The 12,697-nt window shown below is 37.9% G+C and overlaps 1 protein-coding gene and 1 pseudogene across 1 annotated transcript in view; one reads left to right on the forward strand and one right to left on the reverse strand.

Moving 5' to 3' along the window:
- CALN1 (calneuron 1) overlaps window positions 1-12,697 on the reverse strand; it is a 360,848-nt gene that overhangs the window by 279,420 nt on the left and 68,731 nt on the right. The gene's annotated exons all lie outside the window — the stretch shown is intronic.
- LOC143667862 (U2 spliceosomal RNA) lies at window positions 4,947-5,123 on the forward strand (annotated as a pseudogene).

Consider the following 12,697-nt stretch of genomic DNA (forward strand, 5'->3'; position numbering starts at 1 on the left):
ACTATTAAGAAAGTGAAAATGCAAGCCACAGACTGGGAGAAAATATTTTCAATGTAATATGAAACAAAGGGTTTTTATCTAAAATATATGAAGAACACTTACAGCTAACTAATAAGACAAACCTAAGAAAAAAACTGAACACAAGCTTCACAAATGAAGATGTACAAATGGCCAATAAATGCAGGAAAAGACAGAATATCATTGGTCATTAGGAAAAATGCAATTCAAAAAGCAATTATTAAAAAAAGCAATTATATAGTTAGATGGAAATAACTAGTGGTCAATGAGAGGGAGGGGTAAGAGGTACAGTATGTATGAGTTTAAAAAAAGTTTTTCCTTTTTTCTTTTTATTTCTTTTTCTGGAGTGATGCAAATGTTCTAAAAAATTATCATGGTGATGAATACACAACTCTGCGATGATACTGAGCTGTTGGTTGTACACCATGTATGGACTTTACGTATGTTAAGAATGTTTGTGTTTGTATGTTGTTTAATCAATAAATTTTTTTTTTAAAAAAAGAAATTATACACCACTACACCCTCAGTAGGACAGCAAAAATTAAAAAGACTGACAATACAAAGTGGAGCAATTGGAACTCTTATACATTGATGGCATGGGACTATAAAATGGTGCAATCACCTTGGAAAAGTTTGGCAATTTCTTAAAAAGTGAAACATACACCTACCATGCAATCCACCTATTCCACTCTTAGGTATTTCCCAAGAGAAATGAAAACCTATGTCTACACAAAGATGAGACAAGAATGTTCAGAGAAGCTTTACTTAGCCAAAAACTGGCACACAAAAAAAATGTTCATCAACAAGTGAATGGACATACGAATTTCAGTATATCCATACAATGGAATACTACTCGGCAATAAAAAGAAATGAACTGATACATAACAATATGGATGAATATCAAAATAATTATGCTAAGAGAAAGAAGCCAAATGGATTGCAAGGGGCATAAGGAAACTGACAGACATGATGCAAATATTTGATAACTTGATTTTGTTGGTATACAATTTTGTCAGAACTCATCATATTGCACACTTTAAATATGTGAAAAATTTTAAAAGTCATTTTTAAAAAAATATGGATAAACCAAGAGAAAATTCAGAATGGAGAAGGGGGAAAGAAAGCAAGCCATTAAAGAAACTAGTGAAGATTCTCAGGGGACATAATCATTGCAGTCAGGTATTTGGTGAGCCATCACATGAAAGTATAGTTCTGCACAGTCTCGTGCAAGGACCAGGATGAACTGATGGAAACTGAAGTCAGCAGACTTCAATGAGAATGAAAAGAACTTTCTGGTCAAGAAGAGTAATCCAAAGATAAAACAAGCTACCATGCTGAAGAGGGAATTTCTTGCTACTGGAGGGATACGTGGAGAAGCAGGGTAGACCACAGATTTGCAGAAACATTGTTAGAAAGGTAGAGACCAACCCCTTAGGACCTCTTTCAACCTAAAAATTCTAGAATTCTGGAATCAAGAATTTCCCTATGTTTGACATTGACATAGGAAAGCCTATGGTTCCATCACCTTGCTATACTACAGGATGTTCCCGAAAGGAAATTAAAATTTCAGGATGGGAATGAAGAGGAATTTTCCTCTCTCTCTGTTTGGTGTCTGATCCCTTTCTAGCTCTTTTGCTCAGTAACACACACTGAAGATCATTTCGTTTTTGTTCCTTTCCAAAAGCTCATCGTGTAATCAATAACCAACCACTCTGAGGTTTGCAAAATGGTAGCCGAAGAGAGGAAAAGCCTATTGAAATCTGTAATGTGCCAACTCCCAAATCTCGTATTGCATCTAACTCATACCCTTTGTCTCCTGTTCAAACTAGGTGGAGGAGAGATACATGGGTGTAAGCCTTAAGCATTAGGACAAACCAGTAGAACTGTAAGAACTCATTCATTCATTCATTCAATAAATTTATGAGCACCTCTAATGTACCAGGAAGCTCTCCTATCTGCTTTAACTGTGTGAGCTCTTCTCAGTGTATTTTAAAGGCTTAACCTGACATAGGGAGGAGGCTTCTCATAAGAGATGCATTTAAGGATGATAAACAGAATTAAGAGCTCCCAAGCTGCCATGTGACTTTCTTGCAGGCCTGGCCAAATGCTCAACATTAGAATGGTAAACAACACAGGAAGTCTTGTTTCTGTTGTGAAACTCTGATGATGTTCAAACAGCTCAGGGTTTTTATCCTCTAAGTCAAATTTTATATTAAAATGGAGAATTTTTTAGGGATTTCACTGTATGATAGGACGAAGAGGTATTCACTGGGACTCCAGTGACCACAGAAGCCAAGCTTTTGTTCCTTCTTGTCCCCACTCTAGCTTTTTCCTCCTTTGTAGATAGGTCAGTGTTCAATGGCCCCTCTACCTGGCAGTGGACCAGGACAACAAAAAAGAAATTCACCTGTTTTCCAGCCAACTACTCACTGGGAGAGCAAAGGCAGCAACTAATTTGGTCAGGAGCTTTATCTCTGGATTTGTGTTATCCTTGATGTTACCAGCACCAATTTGAAATGATAACCAAGAGATATGTTTGCATTTAGCTCTTCCAAATAGCATCTTGAAAGTGCGATGGAAAACTCCATAAGCTATTCGGAGGGAAAATAAGGTCTGGTGTACTGTATGAAGAAATGGGAATCCTTAAAGAATAGGGCTGTCAGAAACGAAGGTAGAATCAATAAAGGAAGGAAGAACCCTTTCCAACAAATCCAGATCAGACCGAGGTCAACACTGAGATAAAATTTTAACTGTTAACACACAGAGAAATTCTGATAAAGAAAGGGAGTTGGGAAGTGTAACTATTTTAAAAGGCTGCACTTAATCTGTGTGCAAGAGATTGAATCTGAATAATAACCACACATATTCACTGTGATTTCTAATTTGAAAACCGGTTATTTGAAATTCTTTCCCTTTATCTACAACTCAGTCTTTTTAAAGCATATTGTAGATGTCTGTTTCAATGAGGGACTATAGAAGCCATTTTGCCAAAATTAGAGCCCATAGAAAAATACAGTAAACTCTGAAGTGTTCTTGTACCAAATTTATTTGATAAAATCTGATTTGTTTGATAAAAATCTATATGAGATTTTCCATGTACTTTTTGGTCTTGACATCAAAGACTAACAAAAGCAATATATACTTTCCTTTGCAACACACAAGATGCCAAATGAATACTGGTGTTTTTTTTAAAGCTAAAATTAATAAAAAATAAAATTTAAATCTTTTCTCAAATGCAAGTAAGTTCTTACATTGGACTCATACCTCAGATGTACCAGTTGGGTGAAAAGTTGATCTGAATCCTAGATCCTTTAAAATAAATTCAGCATTATGTCTTTCAAGGGCATTCAATAAAAAATTGAAATAGATAACAAGAATATTCTATTTTTATGTCTAACCAGGACATCTCTGAAGAATAAATAAGTCTCATGGGTAATTAATATCATTTGCATGAAGACTACTATGCCTGAAATTAAAAGTTCTGTTTTAAATGTCATACAATCATACAACTTCCTTTAAAACCACGAGAAGTTTTATAGTGACACTGCTCTGACTCAGGGGAATGGGTGGCTCTAATGAGCCACCTGCCTCAGAAAACCAAACAAGATAAAGCAAGTAGTATTAAACATGCTAACACAGACCTGCGCTTCCTTCACTAGAAACTAGCAATTTTTCTCCAATAGAGAGTCTTGTTTCATTGTACAGCTGTTAACTATTGAACTGATCACACGGAAAATGTTTATGTGAATATAAAATTTTCAAACATCCTCAAAATTACAGAGAATAATAAAATGAATCTCTGCTTACCCATCATCTAAATTCAACAATTATCAATATTTTGCCACATTTACTTTCACCTGTCCCTTTTTCTCTTGATCACTGAAATATTTTAAAGCACATCTCAGACATCATGTCATTTCAATTCTACATTCTCTAGTGCACATCCATTAAAATGTGGTTTCCTCCACAACCACATGCTGTTGTCACATGAATAAAATAGTCACCAACTCCTCAGTGTCATCTAAGACACATCCTTGGTTGGCTCACAAGTGTCTTTTACATCATTTGTTCACATCTGGATGCAAACAAGGTCCACTTGCTCCCTGTCTCCTTAAATCTAGGACACTCTGCCCGCCCCCTCACCCTTTTCAAGTCATTGACTTGTTGCAGACACCAGGATAGCTGTCCTGTAGACTGTCCCACATTCTGGAAGCCCTCTCAGTATCACTTAGCTTATTCCTTTGTCTCTCCTATTTCCTGGTTCTGGAGACTTGATTAGAGTCATAGTTGACTTTTTTGGAAGACACACTTCACATTCAGGGCTGTGAGCTTCACGTTGCTTCACATCAGGATTCCGATCATACCCAGACGCCCCAGTCGTGTTGTGCTGAGGTTGATCAGTAGGTTCAGATGGTGTGAGCCTGAAATTTCCATTGTCAAGTTCCCCAACAACCTTTCATCTAATGGTTTATTCCATCAATTGCCCTTCCTTGATGCAAGTATTTCATCAATCATTTGGTAATTTCCAAATTCAATAATGTCTTTCACAATTAGGAAGGACTCTTGTAAAGAATTCTCCCATGTAATTCTTTACTACTTGGTTATTCTGAAATGCTGTTTAGGCCTTTTATATGCTAATCTTTAGAAGCTTTTCCCCCTACCATGTGAGGGTATCATTATGAAAATAAGCATGTATGTGTGTGTTGGGGTGTATTCTAGGTGTTTATACCAATTGCATAAATTACGCTTTTTGACACCCAATTGTCCCATTCTGGACAATGGAGACCATGTATGTGGTGCTTGTTCCTTACGAAGGTCCAGTAGTCTTTGGACTTTGCACCTTTTAGTTCACAGTAAAGAGCGCTATAATTTTTATCTATGGTTATAAGAAAGCTCAACTCATTTGCAATTAAAAATGATCAATAATAATCGCTTCAAGATCAAGTGTAGTATCTGTTCTTATCAGTTTAATATCTGACACATCCTCTATCCGAGGATAATATATTAAATGGGTTTTTGGAATTAGGAGATGGAATAGGAGCTTGCTCCATCCACTCCACGCATCGACCAGGTATTGCAGTACTCCCAGGAACGGTGCACCCCCTTCTCGGGGGAATAACAAATGTATAAAATCAGACGTAGTTCCCCGAGAAGAAGTTACAAGTTTTCTTGGAAAAAAAAAAAAGATCAATAAAAACACAAGATTTCTTGATACATACATCAAGAGAATGTCTACTATATAGTAGGCAATATGTAAAGCAGTTGGGATTACAAAAGCAGATAAAGCCTATTCCCTGTTCTTAAAAGGCCTTATAGAGTAGAGCAACTGTTCTTAAACATCCCATTGTAGCACAATATTTCAGTATCAGGTGGGAAGTTTATCAAAAATCATCTATGTTTGCCCTTGATAAGCCTAGGATGTCAGCAAGTGACTTTCTTTTTAAAGAAATAAAAAAGAACAAGTTCAAGATTCACCTTACAAGGCTACCAGTCTCCATGCACCCCAATGGGCAGAGGGGATGGACCCAGCTGGAGCACTTGGCATTACCAGTGCACATCATTGGTCAAATGTATCACAGTCTGAAAAAAATGCCAATCTAGCAAGACAAATGTGTCATCAAATAACTCTAATGCAATGAAGCATATTCTATAATGCTATAACACAGAGGAGTCTGCAATTAAAACAACTGCACTGAGCAGATTCATGTTGGGCTGGGCTTAGGACAATTGAAACTTCACCAGTGTAGAAGGAAAGAAGGAAAATGTCATTCTAGGCAGGGGGTACCAGCTTCTGCAAAGGCATAAAGATGTGAAAATTGCCTAGAAACAGCTGTAAGTTTTGTGTGGTCAGAAGACAGGATATGCCCAAGGAGTAGCAGAGAAAGGTTCACTGGTGCCAGGCAGCAAAAGCATTGAATGCAGTAACAAGGAGGATAGACTCTATCATGTAAGCTGTAGGGAACTGTTGAGGTTCTGAAGCAAGAGTAATACGGTCAGATGCGTATTTTTGTTTTTTGGCTTTTAAAAGGGAATTTATTAAGTTACAAATTTATAGTTCTAAGGCCATAAAAATGTCCAAACTAAGACATCCAGGGAATGATACCTTGACTCAGGAAGAGCCAGTGTCCATCAGCTAGAAAGGTATGTGGCTGGCATCTGCTGATCCTTGTTCCCAGTTCTGTTGCTTCCAGCTTCTGAGGCCAATGGTTTCCTCTCTAAGAATCTTTGAGCCTTCACTTAGCTCCTCCAGGACACAACTCTGGGTTCTGGCTTGTTTAGCATCTCATGGGAAGACACATGGTGACATCTGCTGGGCTCCAAACATCCCTGTCTAGGCATCTGCTCTCTCTGTTGGCACTCCAAGCCAGATGTGTATTTTAAAAGGATAATTCAAGTGAAGCAGGGTGGGAAAGGGGGAGGAGGGATCCAAAGGGAGAGAAAGCAAAGGCAGAAAGATAAATGAGAAGTCTATTGGAAAAGATAACAAAATGATGAAACATCTTCCAGATGAAAAATGATGTGGACTAATAGAAGCCCTCAAACTTGCCAGGTGAAGAAAAAAGGCAGAAGTTGTTTGAAGAAGCTTTTCAAAGGTGAAATTTACTGGACTTGGCAAATAAAGAAATGTGGGAAGTCAGAAATGAGACTAAGGGATGACTCTGAGGTCCCTGAGTGTAAATAAGAAGTAGCTGAAATGCAATTCCATTTGCTTATTAGCCAAATCAGCATGTGCATTGATTAAGAACTGATATTGAGTATATTTGCAAATAGGTAAGTTGCTAAAAAAATTCTCAGTAAAATAAACTCACCAGGATTCCCATTGTTTAAATACACGCAGGAAAACTAACATTTACAGGCTCCTCATGTTTAAATTTTAATGTTCCATTCGTAGTGAATTATGAATGTCCAGTATGCTGGGATGTCATCCTTACAGTGGAAGAAGATTCCCAAATTTAATGTATAGGTTGCCTAGCAACCACAGTCCCCAAGAGCTGAGAAAAACTGACTTTTTTTTCTCCAGTAAAGTCTTTCATGGATCTAAAGCAAGAGTCGGGGAAAACACTCATGAAAAACAGACCCTCTGACTCAGTTCAGTTTGAGCAAATCGAATTTGCTCACCCTGCAAAGGGCATCTCACCAACATGCGTTAGTGCCCATTTCTCAACCTTGACTAATCCCAGCACACAATACTCTCTCTGTCTAAACTCTTGCATCACTGGGAAGACTCAAGAGGCACTGCCTTGCAAGGTCAGCCATTCACTGGTCTTCCCCAACCGGATTGACATGTCTCAGACTGTGTCTTAAATGTCACCTACTTATTAAAGAGACATGATCTGGAGCCAGACTTCCTGGGTTTAAATCCCTGCTCTGGCTCTTCCTAGCTGAATGGCTTTCAAGAATTCTGCAACATCCCCATGCTTCAGTTTCCTCATATGTAAAATGGAGATACTAATAGTACCTACCCTGAAAGTCATGAGCAGTAAGTAATTTAATATATTTAAAGTGCTCAACATAATTCTGGCACCTAGTGAGCATGCAACAACTGTTGACTATTGTTAGTGTCCCAATGATGCGTCCTTGGCCACTCCTGGAGAGGTGAACACATGACATCTGATTTTACAGGTAATGGATGCCTCTCCTGTTCTTTCCCCACTGCTTTCTACCTTTCTGTTCCACTTTGACATAAAATATTCCCATGCACTGCAGGACTCCCTAAGGAATCTCAGGAGTTTGCTCAGAATTCAGCAGGTAATTAGAGGGATGGAGCAGTCAGGAGGAAACTGGCAAACCGCCCAAGGCCTCTCTTCAGGGGTACGAGGAACTGGTTGGTGCTTCTGTGCTCAAGAGGCTGCAGAACCTTTCTCTGAGTCAGCCAAGACACCCCAACCGTCCAAGTGTGCAGTCACCTCTGGTAAAATTTATACGGAAAAAGATCCCATTAAGACACACAAAAGGAAAGAGGCTTTACTGGAAGATGTTTAAGACTGCCTTAAGGAGAAAGGAAAATAAAAGGGATAAGTCTGAGTCTTTGACAAATGAGCAGGTGGGGAGAAATCAGAAATAGGCCTGAACAACAACAACAAAAAAAAAACACAGGCTTGTGCAGGAAGCTTTGCTGGAAAGGCCCCAGAAAGAGCGAGGCAGGATACAAAACTCACCCTCTCAAGGCCAGCGTACCAGGTCTCCGTGGGGAGAATAAAAGCCCTCCCTCCAAAGACGTCCATGTCCTATGTGACTTTTGCAGGTGTGACTAAGTTAAGGATCTTGAGATGGGAAGATGATCCCGGTTATCTAAGTGGACCCAGTGTGATAACAAGGGCCCTTATTGGAAGCAGGACGGCGACAGTCAGAGAAGAGGTGATGATGGAAGCAGAGATGAGGGGAAATGAACCAAGGAACACTAGCAGCTTCTAGAAGCTGGAAAAAGCAAAGAAATGGATTCTCCTCTAGAGCCTCCAGAAGGAATGTAGCCCTGCTGACTCATTCTGACCTCTAGAACTATAAGCTAATAAATCTGTGTTGTCTTAAGCCACCAAGTTTATGATCAAGTGATTCAACAGCGATGGAAAACTAATACACAGATGGAACAGGGGAGGGAAGTAGGAGCAAAATCCACACACACTCCCCGGATATGCAAGAGGAAGACACAAAGAGCAAATGTCGCAAAGCAAGCCAATGACAGTACCACCAGCAAGGGAGTGAAGTTGCTGGCAGGGGTGTTCAGAAGAAGATGTAAGGGGAACTTATCTGAGCCTGATGGGAATTGGATAAAAGAGTATGGTTGCATTAGCCAGTTAGGAGTTGCAAGAAAGGTATTATTATCATTATCATTATTATAATGGTTATTCTGTGTTTTGTGGGGGGAAATCGTAAGACTTTGAAATAGATGAAAAAGATTCCCGGGTATCTTGTTTAACATACTCTTCCAGGTATCCCAGCCTTTCCTCATCTCTAAGCCTTTATGCAACTAAGTTGCAGAAAACTGATAATAATGCAAGTGATTCTTGACCATAGACATGCAAGAAAATTATGTCCCATGGAATATGATCATTGCCCAGTGGATGGGCCCATGTTGCATCCATTTGAAAATCCACTTTCAGCACTCCTTAGTTGCCTATATATGTGTGTGTTTCTTGGATTTTTTTCTTTTAAGCAGTTTACATCATTGTACAGCTTCACTCAATTGATGACTTAAATAAAATCTTTGACACCTGTTCATTTTATATTTGTCTGAGAGTCATTATTTCATGTTTCAAAAATTTATCCTGCAATATTTTATTAGGGTAGAAATGTCGCAGTGGCTAATAAAGCCCCAAATTGTGTGTGTCTATCTCCATTTCACCTTCCCAGGAGCTGGCTGTGACACCAAATCAGTGGTGCCACAGGACTAAGACTGTGGCACTTGCCAAAGAACAAGGCTACATTGGACTCTCCCCCAGGAGGGGGTACTTTGTACAGTAAGGATAACTTCTGCTTTCCAGACTATAGCTGACCAAAGGCTTCCTATAGGAATGGGGTCAGCAAGCAGGCTGGCCCGCTGTAGGAAGCATCACTCCTACGAATCCCTTCATCTACACCACACACACACACATACATCCAAGGTTCTCTCCTTGGTGTAGGAGGGGCAACTAAGCATTCTTTCCCTTGTCCAGCCTTCAGGAATGTAGGTCCTAAAGAGAGGAAAAAGGAAACCAAGTAAAGAAGCCCAAAAGAACAAATGAGTGGTCCATAGATGCTGCTTTATATGACCAGGGCTAAAATTCAGGAATTTGTAACTCCAAAAACTGTTCAGGTTAAAAACATAAATTGACTTCAGAAATGGTATGAATGTAGTCATGGAAGAGATTCATCATGGATTATTATTACAGGAATTTCAAATTTTATTAATGTTCCCAACCTTTGGAGTTGAGTTAAAGAGCCAAGTTTACATGTATTTGCCCTGTGTCAAATTTCCAAAATACGTCCATTTGTGAAAAACCCACAGTGAACATCATATTCAATGATGAAATACAAACACTTACTCCCTGAGATTAGGAACAAGACAAGAATGTCAACTTTCAACATTGTATGGGAAATTTTGGCTAGAGCAATTTGGTAAGAAAAAGAAATAAAAAGCAACCAAATTAGAAAAGAAGTGAAACTATCTCTAGTCACAGATGTCATATATTCCCAAGACTCCATAAGAAAGCTACTAGAGCTAATAAATTTCTTCAGCAAAGTTGCAGGGCACCAGATCAACATGCAAAAATCAACTGTATTTCTATACATTAACAGAGAACAATATGAAGAGGAAATTTAGAAAATTATTCCATTTACAATAGCATCTAAAAGAATAAAATACCTAGGGAAAAAAATTGGTCAAAGAGGTGAAAGACCTGCACACTGAAAATTACAATACATTGCTAAAAGATGTTAAAGAAAACCTAAATAAATGGAAAGACATTCCATATTCATGGACTGGAAGAATAAATATTATTAAGATGTCACTAACATCCAAAGCAATCTACAGATTCAATGCAATTCCTATCAAAATTCCAGCAGCCGTTTTTTGCAGAAATGGAAATCCAATCCTCAAATTCATAAGGAATCACAAAGGTCCCCAAATAGCCAAAATAATTTTTTAGAAGAAGAACACAGCTGAGGACTCACACTCTCCAACCTCAAAACTTACTATAGAGCTACACTTATCAAAACAGTGTGGTTCTGGCATAAGAACAGACATATAAACCAATGGAATAGAATTGAAAGTCCAGAGATAGGCCCATATATTTATGGTCAATGGAATTCTGGCAATGGTACCAAGTATGTGCAATGGAGAAAGAATAGTCTCTTCAACGAACGGTACTAGGAAAACTAGATATGTATATATATATGTATATGTGTATGTATATGTATATGATATGAATATGTACATGTTCTGATATGTGTATGTATATGAACATGTATATATACATGCAAAATAATGATGGTGGATCCCCAGTTTCTACTAAATACAAAAATGAACTCAAACTGGATCAATTACCTAAATATAAGAGGTAAAACCATAAAATTCTTAGAAGGTAATACAGGGGCAGATCTCCATGACCTTGGATTTGGCAGTGGATTCTTAGATATGATACCAAATGCATGAGCAACAAAAGAAACAATAGATTAATTGGACTTCATCAAAATTGAAAACTTTTGCACATCAAAGAACATTATTAAGAAAGTAAAAGAGAGAACCCTACAGAATGGGAGAAAATAGTTTCAAATCACATATCTGAAAAGGGCTTAATAATCAGAATATACAAAGAACTCTTACAATCAACTAGAAGAAAAAAAAAACAATCAAAAATAGAAAAAGGACATGAACAGAAATTTTTTCCAAAATGGACATACAAATAGCCATTGAGCACATGAAAAGATACTCAACATCATTAGCTATTAAGAAAATGCAATTCAAAACCACAATGAGATATCACTTCATACCCACTAAGACAGCTATTATTTCAAAAATAGAAAATGACAAGTGTTAGAGAGGATGCAGAGAAATTGGAATCCGCATGCATTGTACATGGGCCAGAGGTAATGTACAACGATGCAGGCATTGTGGAAAGCCATCTGGCGGTTCCTCAAATTAATTAAACATAGAATTACCATACAGCCCAACAATTCTACTCCTCAGTATAAAACCATACCCAAAGAAACTGACAACAGGGACTCAAACGGATATTTGTATGCTAATGCTCACAGCAACATTATTTGCAACAACCAAAAGGTAGTAACAACCCAAGTGTCCGTTAATAGATGAGCAAATAAACAAAATGTGGTATGTACACACAATGGAATGGTATCATTCAGCTTTAAGTAGGGATGAAGTTCTCATATACACTGCAACATGGATGAACCTTGACAACATTATGCTGAGTCAAATAAGCAAGGCACAAAAGGACAATGCTGTATGACTTCACCTATATCAAATGCAGATTTGCTATGAATAGCAAATGCATTGAGACAGAAAGAAGTTTAGATAAAACCGGGGATAGGAGGAGGGGAGGAAGGGGAATTGCTGCTTGTGCAGATAGAATGTTTGCAAATTCTGGAAATCTTTATATAAAATTTTTTTATTTCAAAATGATATTTATAATATTATGGGAATGGGAATCATTCTTGCTTCCTTATAAGTTTTAAGGAAAATGATTCTGTTTCTTTATCAGCTGAATAGTCTATCCTTGATTTCAAAGAAGGTTTTATTTTATTAAAATTATAAAAATTTGGTTAAGAATAAATATTGGAGGGGACACAGGTGGTTCAGTGGCAGAATGCTAACCTTCCATGAAGGAGACCCGGGTTTGATTTCCAGACGATGCACCACCACCCCCAAACGGAAAAAAAAAATGGTAATTAATGTTGAGATTCATTAAATCATTCCAATATCTAATGAGATTATTTTTCTTCTGTTTTTAAGCTATTAATGAGATATACCATGTCAATGAATTAGTTCACATTGAATTATTTTTGCATTCTTGAAACAAGCCTCTCTATCTGATCGTGGGATAAATACAGCTGAAGTCTGTCCACTAGTAAATCCTTTTAAACCATTGTGCCATATCAGCATTTCCCAAACTGTTCGACAAGTTGCTAGGAAGCGTGCAATGTTTTTTGAAAAGTGTTCCATTCTCCAGCTTGAGAGTTAGTG

The sequence above is a fragment of the Tamandua tetradactyla genome, chromosome 23 (assembly GCF_023851605.1).
Source record: "Tamandua tetradactyla isolate mTamTet1 chromosome 23, mTamTet1.pri, whole genome shotgun sequence".
NCBI lineage: Eukaryota > Metazoa > Chordata > Mammalia > Pilosa > Myrmecophagidae > Tamandua > Tamandua tetradactyla.